Source organism: Trachypithecus francoisi, unplaced genomic scaffold (genome assembly GCF_009764315.1).
Source record: "Trachypithecus francoisi isolate TF-2019V2 unplaced genomic scaffold, Tfra_2.0 Lachesis_group4, whole genome shotgun sequence".
NCBI lineage: Eukaryota > Metazoa > Chordata > Mammalia > Primates > Cercopithecidae > Trachypithecus > Trachypithecus francoisi.
Genome location: NW_022681469.1, coordinates 125,438,291 through 125,454,090, shown reverse-complemented (window position 1 = coordinate 125,454,090; position 15,800 = coordinate 125,438,291). Strand labels below are relative to the sequence as shown.

Here is a 15,800-nt window from a genome sequence, read left to right as displayed (position 1 = left end):
ATTGAGCTCTGACCTCCTCCAAAGTGAGCCCATAAAGGCGACCACAAATCAGGCTGAGGTTGCCCTTGGGTGGTATCTTGGTCTGTTCAGGCTGCTGTAACAAGACACCATAGACTAGGTGGCTCATAAAGAACAGAAATTTATTTCTCACAGTTTGGGAGGCTTGGAAGTCTAAGATCAAGGTGCCAGCAGATTTGATGTCTGGGGAGGGCCACTTTCTGATTTATAGATGTCACCATCTTGCTATGTCCTCATATGGTGGAGAGAGTGAATAAGTTCTTTTGGGCCTTGAGTATATAAGGGCACTGTCTTAGTCTGCTTTGTGTTGCTATAACAACATAGTACGTTGTGGGTAATTTATACAGAAAAGAAGTATATTTGGCTGATGGTTCTGAAGACTGGGAAGTCCAAGTGCACATCACCGGTATCTGGTGAGGGCCTTCATGCTGTTTCATCCCGTGACAGAGGTGGAAAGGCGAGAGAGGGTAAGAACAAGAAAGCCAGAGAGGACTAAACTCACTTTTATAATAATCCACGCTCTGGATAATGAACTTCCCCCTGAGATAATGACATTAATCCATTCATAAGGGCAGATCTTTCATAGTCTAATCACATCTTAACCATCTCACCTCTTAGCACTATCATAATGCCAATTAAATGTCAATGTGAGGTTTGGAAAGGACTTTCAAACCATAGCAGGCACTAATGCCATTCTTGAGGGCTTTTCCCTCCTAATCACCTCCTGAAAGACCTCACTTCTTAATAATATCACGTTGTTGATTAGGTTTCCACATATGCATTTTGGGGGGACCCAAACATTCAGCTCATAGCAGTGTGTTTGGGAGGTGAAGTGAGGCCCTGGCTTTTCCTACCTATGGGAGTCTTCAATGTGTGTGGATATTAGGGCAGGTGGTGCATTAATGTGGGGTGGATGTTTGGTTGTGTTTATTTGAGTAGATCCCCAAGGCTCAGTCATCAGTTAGCAGGAGGGACTGGGAGTCCCCCATGCATGCAGGACCCACTGAGTGGCCCTGGCTGAGAACTGGGTAACACTATGTATATGTTTCGGGCAATTCTTTAAGAGGTTAAAAATCACTAACCAAATGGAGTCTGGAAATCATCCATGGCTTTCCATATTCTCCCCACTTCCTGCTTCCCAACTTTGCCATGAATGATTAGGAGATGATTTCTCTGTGACTTCTCAGCGCAATGGCTTTTTTCACTGTTAAATTCAATCTCTGCTAAGGCAACTGTTCAGGGCCACTGTGGAGGTGCATGGCTTTTCAAGAGGGCTGCTGGCTGGATTTCAACCCTCCTCTCCCTACTTGGGTGCCCTGCTGAAATTGCCCTCCACTTTCTTGGCCCAACAGAAAAGCATATAAACTTGCTATTTTAATCAGGCAAAGGCAGCTTGAGAAGGACTGAAATGCACTTTTTCAGTATGTAGATTAGTAGGAGTAATTCTAAGAGCCCTCCAAGCCCAGGCTGGCAGCCTGAGCATTGGCAGCCTTGGGGTATTTTATTGAGTGAAGTGGGAGCTTTGTAAAGGCCTGAGATTGGCTGGGTGAAGATGCTGTGTTTGTCCTTCAGGAGGGTAATCCAAGCTCTCAACCTGGGGAAGGGCCATTTATTTTCTGACGGAAGATTCATTCTACTTATTTATTTAGTTTTTGCCAAGGTGAACACTGAGTTATGACTGCTCCTGGTTTATTACAAGCATCTCGGGGCTCTGGGCAGTACAGTGCAGATGTGTTTGGAGTTTAGAGCAGGCACGCAGGGTCTGGAAACCAACTGGCTTGAATCAATTCAGATGACTATAGATTGGTCTTGGGGAAGCCAGTTTCCAGGGCAGAGTTTGCTTGCTGTTCTCTCGGGCTGCTTCATGGCATGGTGACCCTAAAGTTCTGCTGGTTGGGGGCATTCATTTACCCTCAGAGGATAGGTGGTGCTGCGCTGGGAGGTTGACGTGTTGGACACTGATGGACATCGCAGCATCCTTTGTGGTCTGGCTGCCTTGAGCATAGGCATTAGTTGGGTGCTATCCTTATCTGCTCTCTACCTCTCCACCCTGTAGCCACTGCAGTCTTCTGCTTGTGAATGGCTACAGGTTTCCCCACCTGTTCGTGTTTACCACCAATGATGGAAAATCCCTTTCCCCCGGTGTAAGGGCCAAAGGTGTGCCCTTCATGAATGGTTATCCTCTGAAAACAGGCATGAAAAGGACCACTGCCATGCAGGTCATTTTCAACTGCAGTTCCCTTCTGGAAAGTTTCTATTTCTTCTCTTTAAACAAAGCTCAGGAGGGAAACATGCAAAGCTGAATCAAAATGATCAAAGTTGGGAATCACCCAACCAAACTCAGTGAAGGTGGATTGATGGAGAGTCATTCATTCATTCATCCATTTTTATTCATTCGTTAAAAGGATGTTTAGTAGGTGGAGGAGGAAATGCCTTCTAGGTAGTAGAGGAAAATCAAATAAGCATAATATTCATTGCCTTTTTCTAAGGAGCTTACATCTATCCAGGAAGTTTATGCATATACCAGATTTATTAGCAACATCTTATACTTTTAGAGTGCATTATATGGAATTCTATTAGATATATGCAGTGTGATTGTTGAATAGTTTTCTTAATGCTATTTATTGAATAATCTCATCATGCTGTTTTTTTTTTTTTTTTTTTTGAGACAACAGAGTCTCACTCTGTCACCCAAGCTGGAGTGCAGTGGCACGATCTTAGCTCACTGCAACCTCCACCTCCCAGGTTCAAGCTATTCTTCTGCCTCAGCCTCCCAAGTAGCTGGGATTACAGGCATGTACCGCCATGCCTGACTAAGTTTTGTATTTTTAGTAGAGACAGGGTTTCACCAGGTTGGCCAGGCTGGTATTGAACTCCTGACCTCAAGTGATTCACCCATCTTGGCCTCCCAAAGTGCTGGAATTACAGTTGGGAGCCTCTGTGCTTGGCCTTGTAATGCTATCTTAATCTTAAACTAAATTCACCTCCATCTGAAGTTTACCTATTTTCTTTAATATTTAATTTCTATTGTATATAAATATATCTTAATTTATTTTCCTATTTTATTCTCAATGGACATTTGGGTTGTTTCCAATTTGTATTAGGAAATAACTATTAGCCATCTTCCAGTTTGTGAAAATCTCTTCTGTTTCTGGTCATAAATTATTTATATATATATTCATAATAAAAGTCTTTTTCTCCAAGTCTTGCAGATGATAGTACCTTTCTTTTGCATGAAATTTTTTTTGTATAATTTATATTGCTTTTTTCTATTATGCTTTGTAACTCAACATTATGAAGTTTTTTTTTTTTGTAGGCTCAGTATTTGTCAGTAAACAAGGTGTGTAAAGAGTCTAGCTTTGGCCAGGCACAGTGGCTCATGCCTGTAATCCCAGCACTTTGGGAGGCTGAGGCAGGAAGATCACGTGAGGCCAGGAGTTGGAGACCAGTCTGTCCCACATAGGGAGACCCTGTCTCTACAAAAAATTAGCTGGATGTGGTGGTGCATGCCTGTAGTCCCTGCCACTTGGGAGGCTGAGGATTGCCTGATCCCAGGAGTTTGAGGCTACTGTGGGCTATGATTGTACCACTGCACTTGCACTTGAGCCTTTGTGACAAAGAAAGACCCTGTCTCTAGGGAAAAAAGAAAAAAGAAAAAAAATGAATCTTGCCTTCTTCACTTTATCCCAAACCTGAGATAATATTCCCCACCCCCACCCTGCCTTTTTTTTTTTTTTTGAGACGGAGTCTCGCTCTGTCGCCCAGGCTGGAGTGCGACGGTGCAATCTTGGTTCACTGCAACCTCTGCCTCCTGGGTTCAAGCAATTCTCCTGCCTCAGCCTCCTGAGTAGCTGGGATTACAGGTGCCCGCCACCACGCCCAGCTAATTTTTATATTTTTAGTAGAGACGGGGTTTCACATGTTAGTCAGGATGGTCTCGATCTTCTGACCTCGTGATCCGCCCGCCTTGGCCTCCCAAAGTGCTGGGATTACAGGCATGAGCCACTGCGCCTGGCCTCCCCTTTTTATCCTTAGACTGGTGAGAGATGGATATGCATGCCGTCTCCAGTTTCCAGAAGACATTCATGTAGCCCGTGGCTCTGGGCAGAGGCGGGGGGTCTCGATGGTCTTTCCTGCTGTCTTTGCTCCCAGTGCCACAGAATTCTCCATCTCTGTTGTTTGTTCTTCCCCTCTCCTTCTCTCCTTCCCATTCCCAAACTACTCTTGTACATTCAATCATCCTAGGAATATTTTGGCTTTCACCTGTGCTGTATAGATAACCCAGGATGCGACATACCAACCCATGGCTGCAGTTAAGTTGTGTTCCCCAAATGAGCTTAAAAAAGGGTGCTGCTGAAGTAGGCTTGGGTTGAGGAATAGATTCCCATGGAAAACAGTTGCTGTGAAGTAGGGAGTGACTGCATGATTTGCTGTCAATGTATTGTGGTGAGTCAGTCTTCCTTCCTTATGTGCCACTGTAGTTCCAAGTGTGGGTGGAAATGGTGTCTCTCCAATTTCATTGGTGGGGCAATTAGCAAAAATTCCCAGTCTCTCACATGTGTGCATGTCTCAAAATTAATATTTCTTTTTCTTTCTCCCTTTTCTCTCTCTCTCTCTCCCTTTCCCCCTTTCCTCCTTCCTTCCTTCCTTCCTTCCTTCCTTCCTTCCTTCCTTCCTCCTTCTTTTTTTCTTTTTTTTTCTTTTTCTTGAGACAGAGTCTGGCTCTGTCACCCAGGTTGGAGTGCAGTGGTGCGATCTCGGCTCATTGCAACCTTCACCTCCTAGGTTCAAGCGATTCTCTGACTTTAGCCTCCCAAGTAGCTGGTACTATAGGCGTGCACCACCACACCCAGCTAATTATTGTATTTTTAGTAGAGATGGGGTTTTGCCATGTTGGCCAGGCTGGTCTCGAACTTCTGACCTCAGGTGGTCAACTTGCCTCAGCCTCCTGAAATGCTGAAATTACAGGCATGAGCCAACACAGCTGGCCTCAAAATTAATATTTATACTGATACACTCTTCCGTATATTGTAGGGGGTATTTTCATTTGAGTATGGGAACAGACATACTAGACTGCCATCCTTTGAACCTGGGGTTCCATTTTAGTAGTTGACCAATGTCACTTTGACTATTCCAGAGTCACTGCTCTCCTGCAGCTCAGTTTTCTCTAGGAGCCCCTATTTGCCTCCTCTAGATGACTGTTTTTTTTTTTTAATTTTTGACAGAATCTCACTGTGTCACCCAGGGTGGAGTGCAGCGGCACGATCTCAGCTCACTGCAACCTCTGCCTCCTGAGTTCAAGCAATTCTTCTGCTTCAGCCTCCCAAGTGGCTGGGGTTACAGGTGCCTGCCATCACGCCCAGCTAAATTTTGTATTTTTAGTAGAAATGGGGTTTCACCATGTTGGCCAGGCTAGTTTTGAATTCCTGACCTCAGGTTATCTGTCTGCTTCAGCCTCCAAAGTGCTGGGATTATAGGCGTGAACCACCATGACTGGCCTAGATGACTTTTAATGTTTACTCAGAACTTTCTTCAGTGTCTGGCACTGTTGTTCACACCTTTGTTTTTGTGGTCCATCACTGCCTTGGTACCCATGTCATTACCTAGATCCCCTCCTTCCTCTTGTCTACGTATTTGTCATCTCTGCATTCGTTGTGTACCCCTCATCCCCTGCCTGCTGAAATTTTTTTTTTTTTTTTTAAAGGCAGGCACAGTGGCTCATGCTTATAATCATAACTACTCACGAGGTCGAGGAGGGAGGATTGCTTGAGCCAAGGAAATAAGGCTGTAGTGAGCTATGATCGTGCCACTGCACTCCCTCAGAAAAAAGAAAACAAAAAGAATTTTTTAAAAAAAGAATGGAAGACAGATATTTGCCATGCATTCCTAAACCTCTATAGATTTGAAATTTTTAAAAAAGATTAAAGAAATATGAGGCACACTCTTGTCTCCTGGGGTTGGTTTTTGTTGCCATCTGCCTGGGCTTCTACATGCTGATGACCTCAAGATCTATATCTCCAGTCCTGCCTCCCTCTTGGATTTTAGACCTAGTACCTGTAGTCCTGTGCAGGTGTCTCACAAGTCCCTTAAACTCCAAATATCTAAAGCTGAAATGGATTTTCTTTATTCTTGAAAACTGCCCCTTGTCTGGGATTTTTCCCAGGAAATTGTATTGCCAGTCAGTCACAGCAGTCATCTGGGAATCATCCTTGTTATCTCTTGGTTCTTACATACAATTGTGAGTCCCACATATCTTGACCTCTCTACGTATTATATAACTCTTCTTTCCTCTCTGATCACACTGGTATTGCCTTGGGTCAGGTTTCCACTTCCTAGACAACAGCATTCACTAGAACTGATCTTGTTGGGTTTCATCTGTGATCCACCCACATGTCAGTTCAGTTCGATATCATTGGAGGGATGCTACTCAAATGCACACCTCGTTAGGTTATTCCTTGGCTTATAACTTCTTTTTTTGTTTGCTTTTAAGACAGTGTCTTGCTCTGTTGCCCAGGCTGGAGTGCAGAGGCACAAACATGGCTCACTGTAGCATCGACCTCCTGATCTCAAGCGATCCTCCTGCCTCAGCCTTCCAAGTAGATGGGACTACAAGTGTGGGTCACTACACCTGCTAAATTAAAAAAAAATTTTTTTTTTTTGGAGATGGGGTCTCACTATGTTGCCCAGGCTGGTCTTGAACTCCAGGGCTAACGTAATCCTCCCACTTCATTCTCCCAAAGTGCTGGGGTTACAGGCATGAGCCACCACACCCAGCCTTGGCTTATAACTTTTATCTTCTTTTTTGTATATATATACATATATATATTTTTAATATCTCTTTAGTTTTAAAAAATTCAAATCCGCAGAGGTTTTTGGAAAGTACAGTGAATATTTGTATATCCTTCACTTATTTATTATTTTTTAGAATTTATTTATTTAGGTTTTTCAGGCAGGGTCTTGCATTGTCATCCTGGTGAGTTCAGTGGTGCCATCAAAGCTCACTGCAGTCTTGATCTCCTGGGCTCAAGTGATCCTCCTGCCTCAGCCTCCCAAGTAGTTGGGATTATAGGCATGAAGCATTGTGCCTGGCTTACTTTTTAACATTTTTCAGCATTTAGGTTTTTTTTTTTTCTCTCTCTCAACACACACACACACACACACACACACACACACACGGAAACACACACAATTTTTTTTCAAACCTGGAATTTTTATTTGTTTCTTTTTTACAGTTTCCATTTCTTTGGTGAAATACCCTATCTGTTTAATCATTAAAAAATAGTTTTCTTTAATTCTTTGAATATACTTTCCTAAGTTTATAATAGCTCTTTAAAGTTGTATGTGCTAAATCCAACATCAAGGCTCTAGGCCATCCTGGGATTGGTTTTTATGGACTTTTAAAAAAGACTGTGGTCAGATTTTCTTGTTACTTTGAATGCCTGTGAATATTTGACTATAGACTGAACATTGTGAATTCTATGTTAGAGTGACTACGTGTTCTGTTATCTTTCTCTGAAGAGTGCTAATTATTGTTGTAGTAGGTAATTCAATTACTGGCTGACCACTTTGAACTTGTGTAGGTTTATTTTTATGCTCTGTTAGGGCAAATCAGTGGAAACTGGCCATCTCTTAAGAGGTGGTCTTTCTAGTGTCTTAGCTGGATGCCTGCAGTACTAATGAGGTTTTTCCACTATCTGCTGCTTCAGTTATAGTGTTTGTTTTCTGTTCTCAACCTCATAGCAGCTGCTTCCTGGTAAGTCTTATTTAATCTCACCTTGCATCTGGATAACATAGGCTTCAACCAAATGTTCATGGGGAACCCACACACGGGCTTCTGATGTTCCCTCTTTGCATAGTGTTCTTCTCTCTGCTGTCCTACCCTGCAGATTCTAGTTCCTGCATCTACTACATGAATTACAGTTGGGAAATTGTCCCCAGGCAGACAGCCAGGATGAGCATAGGGCTCGCCATGTGAATTTCCCTTCTCCTTGCAATTGTAATCTTGTGCTGCCTGTTGTCATTTGCCTGAAAACAGTTGCCTCATATATTTGGTTCAGTTTTATTGTGCCTGGCTTATGGCACATGGTGGGAGGGTTATTCTTGCGCACATTTCTTTGTCATACCCAGAAGTCTGTTACAATTCTGTGTGTTTGTGTGTGTGTGTGTGTGTGTGTGTGTGTGAGGCAGGGTCTCCCTCTGTTGCCCAGGCTGAAGTACAGCTCCTCCACCTTTATCCTCCACCTTCTGGGCTCAAGTGATTCTCCTGCCTCAGCCTCCCGAGTAGCTGGGACTACAGGTGCACATCACCATGCCTGAATATTTTTGTATTTTTTTTTTTTTTTTTTTTTTGAGATGGAGTCTCGCTCTGTCCCCCGGGCTGGAGTGCAGTGGCTGGATCTCAGCTCACTGCAAGCTCCGCCTCCCGGGTTCCCGCCATTCTTCTGCCTCAGCCTCCCGAGTAGCTGGGACTACAGGCGCCCGCCACCTCGCCTGGCTAACTTTTTGTATTTTTTAGTAGAGACGGGGTTTCACCGTGTTAGCCAGGATGGTCTTGATCTCCTGACCTCGTGATCCGCCCGTCTCGGCCTCCCAAAGTGCTGGGATTACAGGCTTGAGCCACCGCGCCCGGCCCAATTTTTGTATTTTTTGTAGAGACAGGGTTTGCCATGTTGCCCATGCTGGAACTCCTGGGCTCAAGGAATCTGCCTGCCTCGTCCTCCCAAAGTGTTGGGATTATAGGCATGAGCCACCATGCTCAGCCTGTTACAATTAATTTAATTTTATTTTGTTCACCTGAATTAGTTAAAATTGTCAACCATTATAGCACTTTACCTTTTAACATTTTGCTTCTGCTTATCATTCTTAAATAGCTCTCTACAGCCTACAGCCATGTTACTGGTATCTAGACTTGGTGACAAAGTGCATGAAGTGCTGTGTGGCTGAATCCCTTCTTTTTTTGGTCTGCTTCAACTCCCTGCTTAGCCTCCACACCATCCCCTGCTACCTTGGGCTCCCTCCTCCTCCTCTGCTTATGTTTAAGCTGCTTGGGCCAGACATATTCTTTGTCTGCCTGGGAAATCCCTACCTATTCATTCAACTTTTTAGTTTCAATATTGTCACTGTTGTCATCATCATAATCATCACATTTAAAGCTTATTGAGTGCTTGCTATGTGCTAGGCATTGTTCAAAGTGCTTTATGTGCATTAACTCATTTAACCCTTTCAATCATCCTATTATGCATGTACTATTATTGTAATTTGTATTTATTTATTTAAAAAATTTTAAAGACAGGCTGTCATTCTGTTGCCCAGGCTGGAGTGCAGTGGCATGATCATAGCTCACTGCAGCCTCAAACTTCTGGGCTCAAGCAAGCCTCCCATCTCAGCCTCCCGAGTAGCTGAGACTACAGGTGCACAACACCATGCCTAGCTAATTTTTAAATTTTTAGCAAAGACAAGGCCTTGCTATGTTGCCCAGGCTGATCTCAAACTCCTGGCCTCGACCAATCCTCCTTCCTCAGCCTGCCAAAGTGCTGGGATTACAGATGTGAGCCAACACACGCAGCCCAGGTACTGTTATTAACTACATGTTTGCAAATGTGAAAAATCCAGAAGTTAAATAACCTTGTCCAAGGTCACATAACCAGCATCTGTTGGACCTGAGAGCCATTCACTTTTATGTACTGAATCCTGTTCCCTGTGAGATGAGACCCTGTGTGCTTCCCTTGTACCCGTCACATCACCATCACATGCATCTCTGCCACCACTGTGACACATGGGTGAGCACTTGGCTGATTAATCAAATTTCAGTGGGTGGAGAGATATTTTTAAAGTTCTGTGTGAGGCCAGAGTGCTCCTTACTGAGAGGAGAGGTGCCCTGCAGCCCAGGAAAGGCTGGCCATGAGCATGATTTTATGCCAGGAGGCGGGCTGGTTTCTGTGCAGTAAGCTCTGGAGGGCCCTCTCCACCCGCCACCCATCTGGTCCATCCTACGTTTTCTTGTAATGAAGGTCCCCCCATCCCCTACTGTTTTCTCCCCTGCTTTTGCCAGCTGATTTCAGGATCCCAGAGGCAAACTCAACTTGCCTTTTTTGGAGACACTTCTCTCTACAGGCTTTCTAAGAGGGGGTTTGAAGGAGGCAGAAACATTCCTGTTACAAGAAGAGAAGCTTGCAACTCTTATCTGATGGCTCAAAGTTCTCTCCTCCAGAGGAAGCCTAAAACCTACGCAATGCATGAACCACATCATCATCCCAATAAGAGGGGGAGTGTCAGATATACAGCTCTGCCCTGAGTTGGGAATTAGCTTTACAACTTACATCTTTTATCTACCTGCGTACCTTCCTCCTGGAGGCTTGATCTGCCTTTGAGCCTTGAGAGAGAAATCTTTTGTGGAGAGTTGTGAGACTTTGTTAGCAGGGCAGAGCAGGGATTTCTCTGAGGGTAGCTGCTTCCAAGGGCCCATTCCTTAAAGGGACACTTGCTAAGTCTTCTAGTAGTTTCCTCCATGTTGTTCTGAAAATGCATTTTGATAGCTGTGGCCAAGAAAGAAACCTGAGTACCTACCTTCCCCGCCAGCTTCATGCTGTTAATTTGTAATTTATATTCTGCCTGTTTCCAAAGGCGATCGAGACATCATAAGATAAAAGAAAAAACACAACTGCAAAGGCTGTCAGAATAGAAATAGGAAACAGAAATCCATACACAAGGAGAAAGAAAAAAAAATATGGCAGCCCCTTAAAGGAACACATTGGCTCGGAATGTGCATGACATTAGCTGTAAACTTCCAGTTGGTTCAGGCAAAAAGTTAAACACCAGTTACCTGATTCCAGTGATGGCCTTAAAGTGTCTATTGGAAGAATGGTTTTCTCAACTATATTTTAAACAGGAACTCTTTGCCCCATATTCAGATTATCTAATATACAGGTATTTTGTATTATTTCAGACACATTGGTGGCTTTCAACCTTATCTCACTATCAAATTTCTGTGGACTTTTTCAATACATATTTCTTCTAGTGATAGTAACCTATTATGGTGGCGATTCTCAATGAGGAAAGAGGTACTCATACTAGACTTTCTAGATGCAAGGAGATAGGGGTACGTTGTAGTTTAGTTTTGTGTTTTGTTTTGTTTTTTTCTGAGATAGGATCTTAGTCTGTTGTCCAGGCTGGAGTGCACTGGTGCCATCACTGCTCACTGCAGCTTTACCTCTCAGTTTCAAGCGATCCTCCCACCTCAGCCTCTCAAGTAGCTGGGAGCACAGGTGCGTGCCACTACACCTGGCTAATTCTGTTTTGTTTTTTATTTTTGGAGAGATAGGGTCTCACTGTGTTTCCTAGGCTGGTCTGGAACTCCTAGGCTCAAATGATCCTCCCTCTTTGGCCTCCCAAAACGCTGGGATTACAGGTATGAACCACTGCGCCCAGCCATTGTAGTTTAGAAAGCCTTCCCAACAGGTGATCTAAATACTGGCTTTAGAAAATGTTTCCTGGGTTCTTACTTCTACGAACCCTGCATGAGATAGCAAGCAGAGGGTGGTATCTTGTTATGCAAAAGACCCGGCTGCATCTTAAAGCATAACCTTGACTTGAGCTATTTGAGGAACAGGAGTAACCAAGTGTTTATCTCAAGCATAAAATCACCTTTATCTTGTTCCTGGGGAATCTTTCACTCTCAACAGAAATGCATCATAATAGATGCAGTAAGGCAGTTAAGCCCCATCATGCTTCCCCAGATAACTAAATGAGTTAACCTGTTGAGTAGAGTTGTTCAACATTATCCATCTGGATGCTGAAGGGAGTTGGCCAAAACCCATCTTTCTGATGTTGGCTTCGCTGACACTGAGCTGTTTCTCCTTGCAGTAATTGGCCAGCAGCAGGTTCAGCTGTTCCCTGTGACTACTCAAGAATGTGATATTAGCAACATGTCCTAGCAGCAGTGACTCACTGGTCTTCTCTCTTCACAGTGGCATCCAGGGCATCTAAACTTTGCTCCACTCATCGCAGGTGATGAGTTAGGACACACCCATTTAAAATACAAATTTGCTCTATCAACATGGTCATTAATATTTACTTCTTAAGCAGGAAGAGTGTGGAATTTACATCCAGATCTGTATTGCCATATTACTGTGTAACAGATGACTCAAAAACTTCCTGGTTTAGCTTGGGCATGGTGGCTCATGCCTGTAATCCTAGCACTTTGGGAGGTGAGGCAGGAGGATAACTTGAGGCCAGGAGTTCGAGACTAACCCGGGCAACATGACAAAACCCTGTCTCTACAAATACCACAAAAATTAGCCAGCAGTTACATGGATGGAGCTGAAGGCTGTTATCCTTAGCAAACTAACGCAGGAACAGGAAACCAAATGCTGCATGTTCTCACTTGTAATCCGGAGCTAAATGATGAGAACACAGGGTCACATAGAGGGGAACAACAGACGCTGGGGCCTGTCAGATGGTGTAGGGCAGGTAGGAGGAGGGAGAGGATCAGGAAAAAATAACTAATGAGTAGTAGGCTTAATACCTGAGTGACAAAATAATCTGTACAGCAAACTCCTATGACACAAGTTTACCTATGGAACAAACCTGCATGTGTACCCCTAAACTTAAAAGTTGTTAATAACAACAACAACAACAAAAAATTAGCCGGGTGTGGTGGTGTATGCCTATGGTCCTGGATACTCAGGAGGCTGAGGCTGGAGAATTGCTTGAGCCCAAGAGTTCTAGGTTCCAGACTGCAGTGAGCAATGATTGTGCCACTGCACTCCAGCCAGGGCAACAGAGTGAGACCCTGTCTCAAAAAAAAAAAAAAAAAAAAAAAAAAAAAGAATATCCTGCTTATTCTTTTTGAGGAGGAAGTGTTGTAGCAGATTAGGATCTACATACAGATCTATAATTTTAAAGCATTGGAGGTTTTTCCTTTTTTGAAGATATATTTGATTCAAAGATCTTAACTGGCTTTTATATGCAGTTCTGGAATTGGGCAATACTTCATTCTATAAAGTGAGTGTTCTTATGAGCTGAGCAGAGAAGTTTGGATTTATAGGCAGAAAAAGGCTGAGGAAAGCAGAACCAGAAAACAAAAAAAGCAGATAGATTGTTTCAGAGTGACTTTCCTTGTAAAGGTTAGAGCAGAGGGAATTCCTTCTCATGCTGGCTAAAACGGACTTGCTTAGGGATTTGGCTACCAGCTCAGTCTCCTGACTTCTCAGAAGGTCATATAAACCACTTAGTTTTGGCTTGGTCGTGTGGAACTTTTAGCAAGAGGGACTCCATTTTGGTTTGATTTATTGGGCTGCGTGCAGGAGCTCAGTCCAAACCAATGGCCTCCCATCAATTTCACTTAATATTTATGCAAAGCAGTTCAGCAAGGTAAAAGGGGAGTGAACAGGGAAGGCTGGATGGCCTAGACCCTTGAAACCTGCACAACAACATTAATTTGGGGGAATTTGTTTCATCCTTAAGGCAGTGCCTAAATATATCACGTTCATCCCTGGGAACAAACACAGTGAAATGATAGGCATGTAGTGACTGCTCAAAAATACTTGTTGAATAAATGAACACTAGTTCCTCTGATAAGAGAACTTTGTCAAAAAATGAGCTCATTAGGCTGGGCGTGGTGGCTCACACCTGTAATCCCAACACTGTGGGAGGCGGAGGAGGGAGGATTGCTTGAGGCTGGGAGTTCAAGACCAGCCTGGGCAATACAGTGGGCAACATAGCACAGGCTGGGCAACCAGCCTGTACAAAAAGTTAAAAAGTTAGCCAGGTATGGTGGTGGGTACCTATAGTCCCAGTTAGGAAGCTGAGGGAGAAGGATTGTGAGAGCCCAGGAATTTGAGGCTGCAGAGAGCCCTGATCATGTCATTGAACTCTACCCTGAATGAAAGAGTGAGTCCCTGCTTAAAAAAAATAAAAATAAAATAAAAATAAATTAAAAGTATGGTTGAAGATGCATGGCATTTAACCTACTTCACCACCCCACAAGTTTTGATTTTCTCACCTGTACCATGTGGATAATAGTATATACTTTCTAGGGATAATAAGAGGTGATACATGCAAAGTGAGGAATTGCTATTCCTACTATTGTTCCTATCTATTGGGCACGTACTGCATGCCAAATACACACAGTATGGGAACAATAGCAGGAATAGTAAATTGTTGTTATTGTTATGATGATACTTATTATTTTGATGGAACAAACCCAGACAAAGGACCACCACCCCAACACTGGGACAAGTAGTAGCTCTTTAGAGGAGAAGCGAAACACTGGACAGGGTCCAGTGCCAATTGTTCTGCCAGGACAGGCCCACTTCACAATGTGAATGCCTCTAACAGGAGAGGCCTGTCACTAAATGGAAGAATCTGGACAACCCATTGTGATTCTTTGTGTCTTAACTCTAAGTGCACAAGGATACCTTTCCTACTCCCCCATCTCAACTTCAGCACTTTGTATCGCAATGGCTGTACTCACTGGTTTGGAGGTGAGACACTAAATTGCCAGTGAGAGGAGAGGGAAGAGGAACCAATAATAGTTTCCAAACCTTGAATTGTCCTGAGGGATAGAACCAGGATCCTCTTAAAGAAAATGTGGTACATATACAACATGGAATACTATGCAGCCATAAAAAAAAGTAAAATCATGTCCTCTGCGGCAACATGGATGCTGCTGGAGGCCATTATCCTAAGCAAATTAACGCAGAAACAGAAAACCAATACTCCGTGTTTTCACTTGTAAGTGAGACATAAACATTGGGTACACGTGGATATAATAATGGAAACAATAGACACTGGGGACTTCAAAACAGAGGAGAGAGGAAAAGGGCACATTGAAAAACTACCTATTTGAATAGTACTATGTTAACTATTTGGGTGATGGGTTCCATCAAAGCCCAAACCTCAGCATCATGAAATATATCCATGTAACTAACCTGCACAGGTTACCCCCTGAATCTAAAAAGAAAAAAGAAACAAAAAAGGCCAAGGATCCTCTAAGACCTGGGTTTTGACGTGGAAAACAGTGCAGATGGCTGCAAATCCAGGCCTTCCAAATCCTCCATGTGAGGTTTCCAAGGATCAGGAGGGAACGTGTCCATAGATCTCCTTTTAAAGTTAACGGATGTGTCCCGCAATACTTATTCCCTGGGTTGAAGCTGCGGTGGTGATGGGAGATGGGGAGGCTGAAATCAAGGCTGGTTGACCAGCACTCACTCCCCTATGGAAAGGGACAATGGAGGCTCTTTGAGTTCAACACACTGGAAATATTTCTCTGCCTTTCTCTCTAAAGCAGGAGGTGGTGTTTGAAGAGCGAAGCTTTCTGAAAATGGAAGAGCTCAACCATCCATCTTGCTGGTGGTGGATGTTAGCATCCCTATATTCAGGAGTGTTCCTTTTCCCTGACTATTCTCACTCCTCTTGCGGTTTCCCTAACCTCATCTGGTTAAAATACAAGGCCATTTTTGTTTCAATGGTGCTTCCAAACTCTATTCATCAACTTCAATATTAAAAGTTTGTGGCCGGGCGCGGTGGCTCACGCCTGTAATCTCAGCACTTTGGGAGGCCGAGGTGGGTGGATCACGAGGTCAGGAGATCGAGACCATCCTGGCTAACACGGTGAAACCCCATCTCTACTAAAAATACAAAAAATTAGCCTGGCATGGTGGCGGGCGCCTGTAGTCCCAGCTACTCGGGAGGCTGAGGCAGGAGAATGCTGTGAACCCGGGGGGCAGAGCTTGCAGTGAGCCGAGGTTGTGCCACTGCACTCCAGCCTGGGCGACAGAGTG

At 43.8% G+C, this 15,800-nt stretch overlaps 1 protein-coding gene across 4 annotated transcripts in view; it reads left to right on the top strand.

Moving 5' to 3' along the window:
• CALN1 (calneuron 1) overlaps positions 1-15,800 on the top strand; it is a 674,755-nt gene that overhangs the window by 186,611 nt on the left and 472,344 nt on the right. The window lies entirely within an intron of this gene.